Source organism: Pipistrellus hanaki (assembly GCF_964339955.1).
Source record: "Pipistrellus hanaki genome assembly, chromosome: 19".
NCBI lineage: Eukaryota > Metazoa > Chordata > Mammalia > Chiroptera > Vespertilionidae > Pipistrellus > Pipistrellus hanaki.
Genome location: NC_140521.1, coordinates 11,487,462 through 11,502,032, shown reverse-complemented (window position 1 = coordinate 11,502,032; position 14,571 = coordinate 11,487,462).

The following is a 14,571-nucleotide window of genomic DNA, read 5'->3' as shown; positions in this document are numbered from 1 at the left end:
CAGCAGCCTGCCCTTTACGGAGGAGATCAGAGAGGGAACGATCTGCCAGGGCACACAGCAGCTCTCTGCACTGCCTCCTGCACACCCCCCTCTTCTCAGGATGCCTCCCCCCCTCCCAGGACGCAGCCTGGCGGCATCAGCACCATCTCCCCGCCCAGCTGTGCTCTGGCGGCGGCAGTGGCAGGTGGATGCATGGGTGTCGCCTGCGTTTAACCATCTCTGTGGAGCACACTGTCCCACTGGGTGCTGGGCAGCTGGGGGTCTGGACTTGCCAAAGGGGTGAGGGCGGGCACCTCTGGGACATCGCCCATCTGCCTTGTTCTCCAGCCGAGTGTCTGGTGGACGCCTGGCCAGGCTGCAGGGAGGAGGGGCCGGCCTGGGCTGGTGTGGGGTGGGCTGTGGGTGGGGGTGCGGTGGGGGGCCTGGGTTTAATGAGGTGACTGCCACTTGTAAGTGAAACAGAAGGCGGAGCGTCTTGTGTGAACTCTGACCTCCCGTCTGTCTGGCCTTTCATCGGGAGCGCTCCAGCAGCTGCCTCGCTCAGAAGGGACCCCCCACAGCCTGGCAGGCAGGGCTGGCCGGGGGGTGCTCAGCCCAGAGAGGAGAGAAGGAAGGCTGGTCCTGGGGTTCCTTGGAGCCCTGTACCCCCACTCCCCCTAGCAAGAGCTTTGGAAAACAGAAGGGGGAAGGGGGAGCAGGAAGGGTTGGATTTAAGAGGCATTGGGGCTGATCAGAAAAAAAGAAAAGATTGGGGCTGATGAAGAAGATCCAGACACCATTAAGAACACCTGTTACCTACATTTGGGACAGTTCATCTGGCATAAAGGGTGGGGCCAGTGTTGGTGCAAAGGGTCTCACGGTGTTGAGAATGGGGAGAGGAGTCTAGGCAAAGAGGAACCAGGTGGGAGGTGGTCCGAGTTGGCTTCTGAGGCTGCACGGGAAAATCTGCCTTCTCACCTGCAGGCCTGAGGGATGCAGCCGCGTGGTTTTTATTTTTTTATTTTTATATTTTATTGATTTTTTTACAGAAAGGAAGGGAGAAGGGATAGAGAGTTACAAACATCCATGAGAAAGAAACATCGATCGATCAGCTGCCTCCTGCACACTCCCTACTGGGGATGTGTCTGTAACCAAGGTACATGCACTTGAGCGGAACCGAACCGGGGACCTTTCAGTCCGCAGGCCGACGCTCTGTCCACTGAGCCAAACTGGCTAGGGCATGTTTTGAAGAGACATCGCACTGATTTCCTCGGGCCCTCCCTCTCCTCGGAGAAGGAGGAGTAGAGATTGGACTGGAGGGTTAGAGAGCCTCTGGGCCGTGAGATTCAGCCCCATTGGTAAACGTTTCCGTTCCCATCCTCAGAGGTCAGGACTGGATGGAAAGCACTCTTAGAAGTCCAGAAGCCCAACTGGGCATCTGCCACTGCACAGAGAAAGAGACCGGGGCCCCCAGCGGTCAACAGACTCACCCGAGGCTGGTGGCCAGGCTGGTCTGGGACCCAGTGCCCCCTCCAGGTCAATGCCACGTCTCTCTGCCCCTTCCAATGGGGCAATGACATCTGTGGGAGCCAGGACATGTCATGGGTGTGGATGTGATCACGGCCAGGGACTTCCCCATCGGATGAAGCCCCGCGATGGGAGTGCCTGGGACCGTGGCCCATCTCTCTGCCTTCCCGGAGGCCCTGCGCTGGGAGAGCAGCAGCAGCAGCAGCATCTTGTTTGTATTTTCCCGGCTGGGCGGTCCTGGCAATAGCGCTTCATTTCCTATAAGGAAATGAGTTTCTAATCTCTGAGCTCAGCCTCCCTTAGGGTGGGGAGAGGGTTTAGAGCAGGAACACCGAATCCCCAAAAGCAGATCCCTTCTCCCTGCCCTGGGGCGTGATGATGGGCGGGTGCTGTAGGGAGTTAAAAACCAGGGGCTCCGTCCACATGGGGCTCTGGGCGGAGATCCCAGAGGCCTGGAGGAGCAGAGGCTGCACAGGGCCTCCTCTGCCCCCTGTCCCCTGCCCCCTGCCCCTGCCCCCTGCCCCGGCCCCCTGTCCCCTGCCCCCTGCCCACTGCCCCCTTGAAGCAGTCTGTCTGACCTCGATGAAGACCCTGGTCTTTCCTCTTCCATTTAGGACAAGCTGGAGGTTAAAAATCATCCTCCTCTTGCTGAAACCGGTTTGTCTCAGTGGATAGAGCGTCAGTCTGCGGACTGAAAGGTCCCAGGTTTGATTCCGGTCAGGGGCATGTACCTTTTTTGTGGGCACATCCCCAATAGGAGGTGTGTAAGAGGCAGCTGATCGATGTCTCTCTCCCATCCAAGTACTAACCAGGCCCGACCCTGCTTAGCTTCCGAGATCAGACGAGATCGGGCGCGTTCAGGGTGGTATGGCCGTAGACTCAATGTCTCTCTCTCATCGATGTTTCTAGCTCTCTATCCCTCTCCCTTCCTCTCTGTAAAAAATCAATAAAATATATATATATTTTTAAATTGAGATTGGCTAAAAAAACAATAAAATAAATAAATAAAAACCATCCTCCCCGTGTCGATGTCATTTCAGATGACCTCTTCTGGGTAGCCTCCTGGACCCCCCAACTCTGGATCAGGTGTCCGTCAGGTACACCCACAGCACCTGTGCTGCCCCCATTCGTTGTCCCAGCCACCGTGGTAGTAGCTGCCCGCTTCCCAGTCTGCATCCACCCATCAGCCAGACTCCGATGGGGAGGCATCCTGTAAGGAGATGAGAGCGATGGGCTTGGATGGGGAGAAGCTGGGCCTGCTGTGGCCGCAACCGAGGCCTCATCTGATCCCATCAGACTCTTCAGGTTTATCCCGGACGGGGCCAGGAGGCCAAGCCTTGCTTTCCCACCTCGGGTCATCCCGGCGAGAGGAGCGGCCTTGGGGTGAGGCGGTCCCAGTGAGGGAGAGGGTGAGAGCCCCCCGTGTTCCCAGCAGCTGAGCAGTGGGACTGTCAGCCTTGAAGGTGAAGTCTGGGCCAGCACCACAGTTTTACTCTGAAGACAAGACTTTTTACTTACTTTTATTTTATTTTTTTATTGATTTCAGAGAGAAAGGGAGAGGGAAAGAGAGAGAAACATCAATGATAGAAACCCACTGAGACCTGGATTCTCCCCACCGAGGCGTGTTCAGCCGCTGCCAGCCTCATGCCCGTCTCTGACCCCGTCTCCTGCACAGCCGCCGAGTACCGTGCACTCAGCACGTGCCAGGACTGAACTGACCACTTTTCATGGACTTTTTCCTCCTTGAAGCATCACAGCAACCTATGAAGCAGGCACTTCTATCAGCCCCGTTTTACAGATAAAGAAACTGAGGCTTAGAGAGACGAATGCATCTCCCCAAGGTTACAAGAGTTAACGAATTGTGGAGCAGGGATGTGAACCGGTCTGCCTGATTCCAGCACAGGCTCTTTGCTGCTACTGTGACATAAAGCCCATGTTTTCATTCAAATGCCTCGCTAAAATGATGGAAAGTACAGACTGTCGGAAAGCAAACGTCGAAAAGCTTGCATAAGTAGGGCTCTCCCTGTTTCGGAGTGAGAATCTAACACATTGTCTAGGGGTGTCGAACTCAATCAGAGAAGGGGCCAAAATCTAAAATCCAGCCTAAATCGCGGGCCGAATGGTTTACTGAACAGTCATAAACTGACAATGTCATAAACTGACAGCGGAGTGCAGTGATGACAGCGCGGTGCGGGCCACATTGCAAGGCCTGGCGGGCTGGATTTGGCCCGCGGGCCTTGTGTTTGACACATGTGGTCTAGCATGTGAGGCGAGGTGACATTGTCTGTCCAGCTGCTCTTGCCACATATGCGGGTTTGCAAGGAACATAGGAACCCCAGGCAGAGGAACTCAGACAGCTTCCTGGATACCTGTAGCCACCTGCAAATCTGTAAACGCAGGAGGCGAAATGGAACTTTACAAAACCTCTCACGGCCCTGGCTGGTTCAGCTCAGTGGATAAAGTGTTGGCCTGTGGGCTGAAGGGTCCCAGCTCTCCCCAGGTCTCCTGCACCCCTTGCTTGAGGACTGCTTGACGTTCATTGGGATGGTTTCACTGTCAGCAAATGCTAGCGGGAGGGAGGGCCCACAGAGACAGCGCAGCCTGGGTACGGCCCCGCGCGAAAATGCAGCCGGTCTTCTGCTGGGGGGCGTCTAGTGCCTCTTGCCGAGCCCTGTCCGCTTGGCCTGGCTGGCACTTTGGGTGTTCTGCCAGCACAAGTCAGCGCTGGAAAGGTTTTAAAATGACCCTGAAACCACAGCCACTCACAAATGACTCTGAACGTGGGGGTGGGCCTCGGGGACATGGGGGATGTCACTGCATGGAGACTCCGAGGACACCTGAGAGTCACTACCCAAACCCTGCCTCCGCACAGCCGTTCTCTTCTGACACGGAAACCAGGGCCACCTGGACTGGTTCCCCTTCCTTCCCGCTGAGGCTGTCTCAATCCCTGTAGAAGGGAGCGCGGGCCGCCAGCAGTTTATTTATTTTATGTTAATCCTCACCCATTGATTTTTAGAGAAAGTGGAAGGGAGGGGGAGAGACAGAGAGAGAAACATCCATGTGTGTGAGAGAGAGAGAGAGAGAGAGAGAGAGAGAGAGAGAGAGAGAGACATTGATGGGTTGCCTCCCGTACATGCCCCAACCTGGGCCAGGGATCAGGCCTGCAACCGAGGTACCTGCCCTTGACCAGAATCGAACCTGGGACCCTTCGGTCCATAGGTCAACGCTCTATCCACTGAGCCAAACCAGCCAGGGCTCGCCAGCTGTCCATACACTCACAGAACGTTAGGACTCCTGGGGCCTTCACCAGTGTCTTTCCTTTCTTTCTTTCTTTCTTTCTTTCTTTCTTTCTTTCTTTCTTTCTTTCTTTCTTCCTTCCTTCCTTCCTTCCTTCCTTCCTTCCTTCCTTCCTTCCTTCCTTCCTTCCTCTCTTCTTCTTCTTCTTCTTCTTCTTCTTCTTCTTCTTCTTCTTCTTCTTCTTCATATATATATATATATATATATTTTTTTTTCTTTTTCTTTTTTTTTTTAAAGAGAGGAGGAGAGAGAGATAGAGAACTAGAAACGTCATTGAGAGAGAAACACCGACCAGCTGCCTCTTGCACACCCCCTACCGGGGATGTGCCCGCAACCAACGTACATGCCCCTGACCGGAACCGAACCCGGGACCTTTCAGTCCGCAGACTGACGCTCTACCACTGAGCCAGACCGGTTTGGGCACCAGTGTCCTTTCTGAGCCCATTCGTGCTGACCCTGCTGTGTGACAGACATTACAATACATCACCTCCCTGACCCTGACAACTCGGTCCTAGAGAGATTGGGGATTGCTAACGGACGCTCAGGAGGACACGTGGCTTTGCCAGTGGTAATCAGTACCAGCATCCAGGCCTCCCTGTCTGAGCTGGGCCCAGTGCCCCTTCTGCCCGCCTGCTGCCGGCTGCAGTATAGGCGTTTCCCTAAGTGCCAGGTGGGGCCTGCAGGGCAAGGCGTGTCTTTCTAACTGGGATGGGATGTAAAGCAGGCATATCATCGGGGCGAGGAGCTGGCTTTTTCCTTCCCGGGCCATGTGAAAAATTCCCAAATATGGGGAGCCATCTGTTGATGTGAGAATTGGGCAACTTCTCGGCTCATCATCAGCTTGGCAGCCGCGGGAAGCAGGGCCAGAAGGAGCCCTTGTGTATCATAAAGGAAATCTAAGCCGTATGTTTCTCATTCATTTACTCTTAAGTCATCAAAATGTTGGTTTTCAAGAGGCTTTTGATGTCCCACTCGCTTTCTGCCTTTTTTTTTGTTTGTTTTTAATGAGGGGAAGAGAGGGAAAGTCACAATTCTTCAGCTGTAAACTGCTCAGTTTGGGGAAAGCTGGAGGTGATCCAGTCCCCCGAATACCGGAAGAATGGAGCTCCAGGCAGGGGTCTGCGTAGGAATCCGGGAAGGACATCCAATCCCATTTTTTTAAAAAGTACAGTCTGGCTGCTGTGGCTTGGTGGTTGAGCGTCAACCCATGAACCAAGAGGTCACTGGTTCGATTCCAGGTCAGGGCACATGCCCGGGTTGCAGGCTCGATTCCCGGTAGGTTGCATGCAGGAGGCAGCCAATTGACGTTTCTCTCTCTGTGGTGTTTCTATTTCTATACCCATCTTCCTTCCTCTCTCTAAAATCAATAAAGACATATTAAAGGAAAAAAAACCTGCTCTAACCAGTTTGGCTCAGTGGATAGAGCGTCAGCCTGCGGAGTAAAAGGCTCCAGGTTCGATTCCGGTCAAGGGCATGTACCTTGGTTGCAGGCACATCCCCAGAAGGAGGTGTGCAGGAGGCAGATGATCCATGTTTCTAACTCTCTATCCCTTTCCCTCTGTAAAAAAAAAAAAAAAAAAAAAAAAAAAAAAAATTAATAAAATATATTAAAAAAGAAAAAGAAAAAAATTAAAAAAATTAAGTACATTGAGCACTTAGTGTCAGGCATAGGGATCGGTACCAGCTAAACGTGTCATGATCCTCTTCTTTAAGCATTGGGGAAAGGTGGGAAGACAGGCATCTAAGTAACTGCCTGTGCCACTCTCCAGGAGCAGACCCCTCTGCCAAAGTCACCTTCTGAGAAGAAACTGAGGCTCAGAAAGGTCACTGTGCTCAGCTACCTACGCAGCCAACTGGTCTGGAGAGAAAGGGGAGGAGCTGGGAATGAAGAGGGAGCAGCAAGTGATGTCACGGGTGAGTCCGCAGATAAGGGGTCCAGGGGCTTCTGAGTTTTAGGAGAAACTGTTATGCGGGCGTCAGAGCTTCTGTCTGAGCAGGTGAGCTCAGCTGCGGCCTGAAGACTGTCCAGGTTTCGGAGTCTAGCTCACTTCTGTTCCCATGAAACAAGCAGCTTAAGTAATATATGTTCGCTCACAACACAATGTGGCCAGGGTCACAACAGGGGTATAAGTAAATCCCACTTGGTCACGATGTATGATTTTTTAAAATATATTCCTGGATTGGTTTCGCTAACATTTTGTGGAAGATTTTAGCATCCATGCTCATCAGGGATATTGGCCTGTAATTCTTTTTCTTTGATGTGTCTTTTAAAAAAATATATGTTTTATTGATTTTTTTTATTTTTTATTTTTTTATTTTACAGAGAGGAAGAGAGAGGGATAGAGAGTTAGACACATTGATGAGAAATGAGAGAGAGAGAGAGAGAGAGAGAGAGAGAGAGAGAGAGAGAGAGAGAGACATTGATCAGATGCCTCCTCCGGAGGATGTGTGCCCTTGACAGGAATCGAACCTGGGACCTTTCAGTCCGAAGGCCAACTCTATCCACTGAGCCAAACCAGTTCGGGCTCTTTGTCGTGTCTTTATCTGATTTTGGAATTGGGATAATGCCGGCCTCGTAAAAAGAGTTTGGAAGTGTTCCTTCCTCTTGGATTTTTTTTTTTTTTTTTTTTTTGGATAGGGGGTGGATAGGTAGGGATAGTTTGAGGAGTATCGTGTTAGTTCTTCTTTGAATGTTTGGTAAAACTCCCCTGTGAGGCCATGTGGACCTGGGCTTTTGTTTGCTGGGAGTTTTTTGATTCCTGCTTCTATTTCCTCAGTTGTTATTGGCCTATGCAGGTTTTCTGATTCGTCCTGATTCAGTTTTGGGAGATAGTATTTTTTCTAGGGATTTGTCCATTTCATCCACGTTGTCCAGCTTGTTGGCCTGTTCAACAGGGATGTAAATAAAATGCTAGAGTTGCTGAGAGAACGGAGTGACCAATTATGCGGGGAGCATGGGGCAACGCTGAAAGGACGAGTAGATGTTTGCAGGTCAAGGAAGAGGGTGCCCTGGGCATGAGCGGGCACAGGCTGTGAAGGGCCACTGAGCACGGGAAGCAGTGGGCAGTTCAGCGTGGCAGCCATGACCAGGGTGAGATTTGAGAGACGGCAGGGACCAGCATGGGAGGAACCAGCAGGGGAGGGACCAGCAGGGAAGGGCTGTGGAAATAGAGTGAAGGACTTGAATCTTATCCTTGGAATCATCTGCTAATTCATAAATTCTCCTCACAGGACTTGGTCTCTTGCCTTTTGTTGGGGGGTCCCTGTACCCAAGAGAATCCTTGGAGCCAAAAGGTCCGAGGAAGTTCATCTAATTCACTCCATGTCCTTTCGGGGCACCCGTCCTAATTACCCGGGACACAGGAGGGACCTCCCTGTTTTTGAAACGTTTACAGGAGATCCTGAGCCCCTGGTTGGTCCAGGGGCCCTCCTCCCAGATCTTCTCCTCCACGGTTTCAACTTATTTCTGTAGATTCTCATACGAATGGAAACAGTCTCCATTTCCTGCAGTGAAAGATTTCCACATGGTTGGGCAATCACCAATGGGAAACATTGATTGGGCTCCTACTGTGTGAAAAGTTCTGTGCGGATCAGAACACATTCTTTGGCTGCAAGTCGCTCCTATCTGGGGAGTAAGGAAATAAAGAAGAAAACCAGTAACAGAAGGCAATAGATGCTCGGTGCCAAAGAGAATCTTTGTTCTCTGCCTGCACACTGTCACTCCACACAGCAATTATCTCCTGCTAGTGTGTCACCCCCCCCCCCCCCCCCCTCCTGCATGGCTAAGGGCTCAGGTTCAGAGTTTGGGTTCTGGAGGAGGCCTCACACAAATGAAAGAGACTAGAAAATATTAATTTGGGAATATTGGGGGTCAGGAGGGAGCCCAGCTCAAGAGGAAGGACTCCGCTTTGCTCCAGCTTTACCGTCCCTTTTATTCAAATTTTGGGATCCACCCATAGCCCTTAGGCAGGCAATTCCAATGATAGCCCATCAGTAAGGATTTATGTAAGACTAAAGGATGGAAGTTGCTTCAGCTCCCTTTGTCTCAACTGGACAGTGGGTGGTTGGCTCTGACCTTTCAGAGCTTCAAGGTGGACCAGCCTTCCGGGTTCCTGGTCCACACCTCTCTGCCAGTGAAGGCAACGGGGGCTTCCAACAATCTCGAGATAACAAAGTTGTTTGTTTCCATTCTGTCTCCTCGGCCAACCCGAACTCCTCAAAGCAGAACTGTGTCTCGTCCCTCTTCGTGTGAATCCCTCCTCCCTACCTCAGTATCTAGCTTGCAGTAGGTGCTCAATAAATGTTGGCTAGGTTAGTAAACGGATGGGAAAGACTGTAAGTTTCTCCTAGTTTAGAGCATGTAGGGGGTCCCTGTGGGCCAGAACGGTCCAGAAAAATGTGATGAAGGCACCTACCACATGCTTAACTCAGTGGTGAGAAATGAGAACCCAAATAATGAAGTTAGAAAGTGGGAAGTTGGGTTAGGAAAAAAGTCTCCCATAATCCAACACCAGCTAACATTTTGTAGGTGGTAGCCACAGCCTCCCACTGGAAACACAGTGGATTCTGGGACAAGTGACAACTGGATGGTTCTAATCTGTGACCACATGTGGAGTCACAGGGGTCCTGAGTCCCTCTTGGACATTGTCTTGGTGCCAGACGTTGCTTTCAGAAGTTCCTTGGTTTTCATGCAATCTCCTGGGATCCAGCTCTTTCCACTAGAGACTGCTAGACCCTTTCCCTTTTGCTCAAATTAAAACAATTAATTTTAGACGCTTCCCGAGTACTCCTAGCTGAGTCTCATCAGCAGAATTAAAACAGTCAGAGCCTCCGCTGGAGAAGGAACAGCTTTCATTGGCCCTGGTCTGTTTCCCATCTCCAAGTTGTTGTTGACGTCGGGTGCCTTGGAAAAGAGCAAAGCGAACTCTCTCCTTAAGAGAATGGACCGCAGGCTGTTGGCCGGGGGCCCGAACCAGTGGGTGAGGGGTGAGGGAGCACACGTCCGAGGGGATTTGACCACCTCTGGAGGCAAACACATGTTTGGCTCATATAACACATCTCAAAGTGCATAGGCATTTTCTCATTTACACGCTCATTCCACATTTTATGATCACTTAGCATGTATCAGGCTCTAAACGATCCCATGTCCCAGGTTCTTAGACCACGAAAGCGTTTAGAGAATGGTTCCTGCTGGCAGAGACCTCAGCCAGGTGGGCCCTCAGACAAGCACATGACCACCCACCCACGTGATCCATGCAGGGGTCTCTCAAGGGCACTGTGGTAGAATAGCAGTAACAATAACAGTTAATCTTTGAGTGTTATGTTGCAGATTTCGTCTAAGGATTTTATATGAATCAACTCACTTAATTCTCACCATCAGCTCATGAGCATAGAGAAAGACCACCTCACTCAGCAGGCGTGGGAAGGAGGAACTTCCCCATAAGGGAAGTGAGGGCACTCCGGGCAGGTGGAGTGGCATGTGCAAGTGAGGAAGCACAGCGCCCAAGTTGAGTTTGGGCATCTATATGCCTCTTCCTGCAGTTCTTTTATTATTATTTTTTAAAATTATTTTTGTTGTTAATCCTCATCTGAGGATATTTTCCCATCGATTTATTATTTATTTATTTATTTATTTATTTATTTATTTCTCACAGAGAGGAAGAGAGAGGGAAAGAGAGCTAGAAACATCGATGAGGGAGAATCATCGATCAGCTGCCTCTTGCACACCACTCACTGAGGATGTGCCTGCAACCAAGATACGTGCCCTCAACCGGAATCAAACCCGGGACCTTTCAGTCCACAGGCCGACGCTCTATCAACTGAGCCAAACCAGTCTTGGCCATCGATTTTTTTAGAGAGAGTTCAAGAGAGGGAAAGACAGAGAGAAACATCTGTGTGAGAGAAACACATCGATTGGTTGCCTCCTGCTTAAGGCCTGACCAGGGCTTCGGCCGGGGAGAAGCCTGCAACCGAAGTATGTGCTCTTGACGGGAATCGAACCTGGGACGCTTCTTCAGTCCACAGGCTGACGCTCTATCCACTGAGCCAAACCTGCAGTTCTTTTTCTCGGTCACAGACTATACTAGATTCTTGGAGTCAGTGATACCTGTTAATGGTAAGACGAATTCCAAGTACCTCCAGGCGTTTTTATCTCATTGGAAACAACCTCCCGCCATAGCTCTGGCCTCTTGCTGGATTTCCCCTTTACCCAACAGGCCATGGCTGGGAGCCTGTTAATCTGCTCACCCCCTCTGTCTTCATTTCCCTCGTTTTTGCTCCTCCCCCTGCTCCCATAAATGGATCCCCAAAGTGTCCTTTTCACTTTTGGTCTTACTCTTTTTCCTCCATTAGCATTGCTTATTTCCTGATGGAACTGGTCATCAGGGCCTCAGTCGTCTCTTCTCTCAAGTCCCGGTCATCCTGAGAGGGTCTCTAAGCAGGATCAACAGCCAAAAGACTCCCACGAATACAAGATGAACCCATCAGCATCCGTCTGCGCATGGCCCGTGCTGGACACCAGAGAGGCCAGTGTCTTCTGCCAAGGAGACCCCCCAATCCCCCTCACGGGGAGTCTAGGGCTAGGCCAAAGGACTCAGTGTGCGGAGTGACAGAAGGAGTTGTGGAAAGAGGGGACCAGCCAGCACCGTTGGGTCACAGAGGAGATGCTTCTGGAACGCCTGAGAACAGTGGCCCTGGACAGACAGCGAGGTGACAAATGGTCACTTTTCCCAAGCTTGAGCCTGAGAATCTCGGCGAATCTGACCTCTCCCGCTCTGATGGGGAGGCTCCGAACCCTCCCCTTGCCTCTTCCTCTTCCAGAACGTGAAGCTCCTCCCTGGGCCCAAGACCCTGTCCCACGCTTCAGCGTGTCTTTTGTCCGAAGTCATAGATAGAGAAGTTCCGAGCCCCAGCCGGGGACAAGCGAATCGGGGAAGGGTGGGGGTGGGGGGGCGGGGAGCTGGCTGTGGCCTTCGTGGGGACAGGGCGGTGCCTCCCCAGAAAGCCAGCTTTCCTCCGCCCGTGTCTTGGCTCCGAGGGACGATCCTCTCCAGAGCACTTGAGGCCTAGAGTCGTTTTAAATAGGAACAAGAGGCTCATAAATCCCAAGCCAGACGCCCTCGGAAGGTCCTGGCGCAGCGCTCGCCTCCTGGGCTCCCTGCCACAGGGAACACCTCCCAGGCTGCTCTCCCTCGCTCCCCACGGACTTCACACACTGGCTTCTGGCTCTGGCCGGGCAGCCTCCACCCGCCGGGCCGAAGCCCCCGGCCTGCTCCGGTTATGATGGCAGAACACCTCTGGGCTGAACTGCAGGCCTCAAGTCCGACAGACAGGGTTCTGGAGCGGTCCTGGCATCCACCCAATCAATGGGGGACAAGAAAGGAAGGAAAGCCGAGGCCGGTTTGGCTCAGTGGATACAGCGTCAGCCTGCGGACTGAAGGGTCCCGGGTTCGATTCTGGTCAAGGGCATGTACCTTGGTTGAGGGCACATCCCAAGTTGGTGGTGTGCAAGAGTCAGCTGATCAATGATTCTCCCTCATCGTGTTTTTAGCTCTCTATCCCTCTCTCTTTCTCTCTGTAAAAAATCAATAAAATATATTTTTTTAAAAAGAAAAGAAAAGAAAGAAGGGGAAAAACAAACGAAGAGGAAAAGTGAAGGTGAAATCTCCCTACAGTTTCCTTCCCATAAGGGGAGGCCCCAGCACCCAGGTTCATCCATTCCTTATGTGGCCCAATCTCAGGGTGCTAGTCCCCCGCCCCCTAACCCCCCCCTTTACAGCCCGCTGTCTGTCTCTCTCCCATTCCGATGAGGGGGCCCCAGCCCCTCCCCTCGCCTCTTCCTTTTCCAGTCAACCTTGTCCTTCGTCTGGAGGTCAGGCGCAGAGACCTCCAGGTGCAGCCTGTGTGGGATAAGAGGAGTCAGTCCCACACTGTCAGGCAGATCTGTCAAGAGGGCTTTGGGGTTTATAATTAGGAGAGCCAGCTGGGGTCCTTCTTTAGTCTCCCCTCCCCACCCCCAGCCTGTCTGGTTGGTAACTTGACTTCTCAGAGGTGGAACCAAAAATGAAAAAGGGGAGCAGGACTACGAGCCCCATCTCCTCCGCTGTGTTCTCAAAATGGCCACGTGCCAGGCCTTCCTTCTTACTGCTTGGATCCTGGCTTCTTGGCGCGTTAGTGTCTTTAGGATTTTCAGAGAAGGTTTCTGAGGGGGAAACTGAGTCTGGAGAGTCGTCAGAGGTGGAAGTTTCTCCCTTTTGTGTTACAGCGGGGTCAGCCGTGGGGTTGGGGCTGGAGCCCACGCATCCCCACACCCGGGGGCTGGTCAGGCTTAGGCCCCACCATGCAGGGTGACCTTGGTCCAGACTGTCCTCCTCTCTGGGTCTCATTTTCTTTATTTTTTCTTCTTAAAAAAAAAAATCTACTATACTAATAAAAGGGTAATATGCTGCCGAGACCGGTTTGGCTCAATGGATAGAGCGTCGGCTTGGGGACTGAAGGGTCCCGGGTTTGATTCCGGTCAAGGGCATGTACCTTGGTTGTGGGCATATCCCCAGCAGGGGGTGTGCAAGAGGCAGCTGATCGATGACTCTCATCGATGTTTTTAACTCTCTGTTTCTCTCCCTTCCTCTCTGTACAAAAATCAATAAAATATATTTTTTTAAAAAGGGTAATATGCTAATTAGACTAGGAGACCTTTCAGGAGACCTTCTGAACATCCTACTGGACAAAGCCATGGTGGTGGGGCTGAGGCAGAGGTGGTTAGGGGCGACCAAGCCAGAAGGGGAGAGCAGTTAGAAGCAAGCAGGTCGTCAGCACGGGGGGCAGTTGGGGGTGGGCAGGCCTGTAGGCAGAGTGGCTAGGGGCGATCAGGTAGGCATGGAGTTACGAAGGTCCCAGATTGGAGAGGGTACAGGCCGGGCTGAGGGACACTCCTGCAGTCCCCATGCACTAATTATGTGCACAGGGCAACTAGTATATTATTATTATTATTATTATTATTATTATTATTATTATTATTGATTTCAGAGAGGAGAGAAGAGGAAGAGAGAGATAGAAACATCAATGATGACAGAGAATCATGGATCGGCTGCCCCCTGCCTGCCCCCTACTAGGGATCAAGCTAGAAACCCAGGCATGTGCCCTGACAGGGAATCGAACTGTGACCTCCTGGTTCATAGGTTGACGCTAAACCGCTGAGCCACGCTGGCCAGCTGGCCGAGCTGGGTCTCATTTTCTTCATAGGAACAGGAGAACCTTCGGCTTTTGAAGGGTCTCCAGCAAGTGCCCACGGGGAAAAGGAGTGAGTCACCTGCGGCAATTTGTGTCCAAGGGGAGGGGGTCTTAGTGGTGCAGCTGGACCATCGTGTTTTTATTTATTTATTTATTTAAAATATATTTTATTGATTTTTTACAGAGAGGAAGAGAGAGGGATACAGAGCCAGAAACATCGATGAGAGAGAATCATCAACCAGCTGCCTCCTGCACACCCCCTACTGAGGATGCGCCCGCAACCAAAGCACATGCCCTTGACCGGAATCGAACCCAGGACCCCTCAGTCCGCAGGCTGACGCTCCATCCACTGAGCCAAACCGGTTTCGGCCGTGTTTTTATTTAAACACAGGAGGACGTTGGTCCTTGGGGGCGAGAGCTGCGGGCTGGAGAAGGTGCTGTGACAGACAGGGACCGGCAGGAAGTCAGGAGTCTACGGCGGGTCCAAGGCGGGTCTAGGCGGGTCCAGGCAGGCTTCAGCCAGCTCTTGAAGACCAGTTT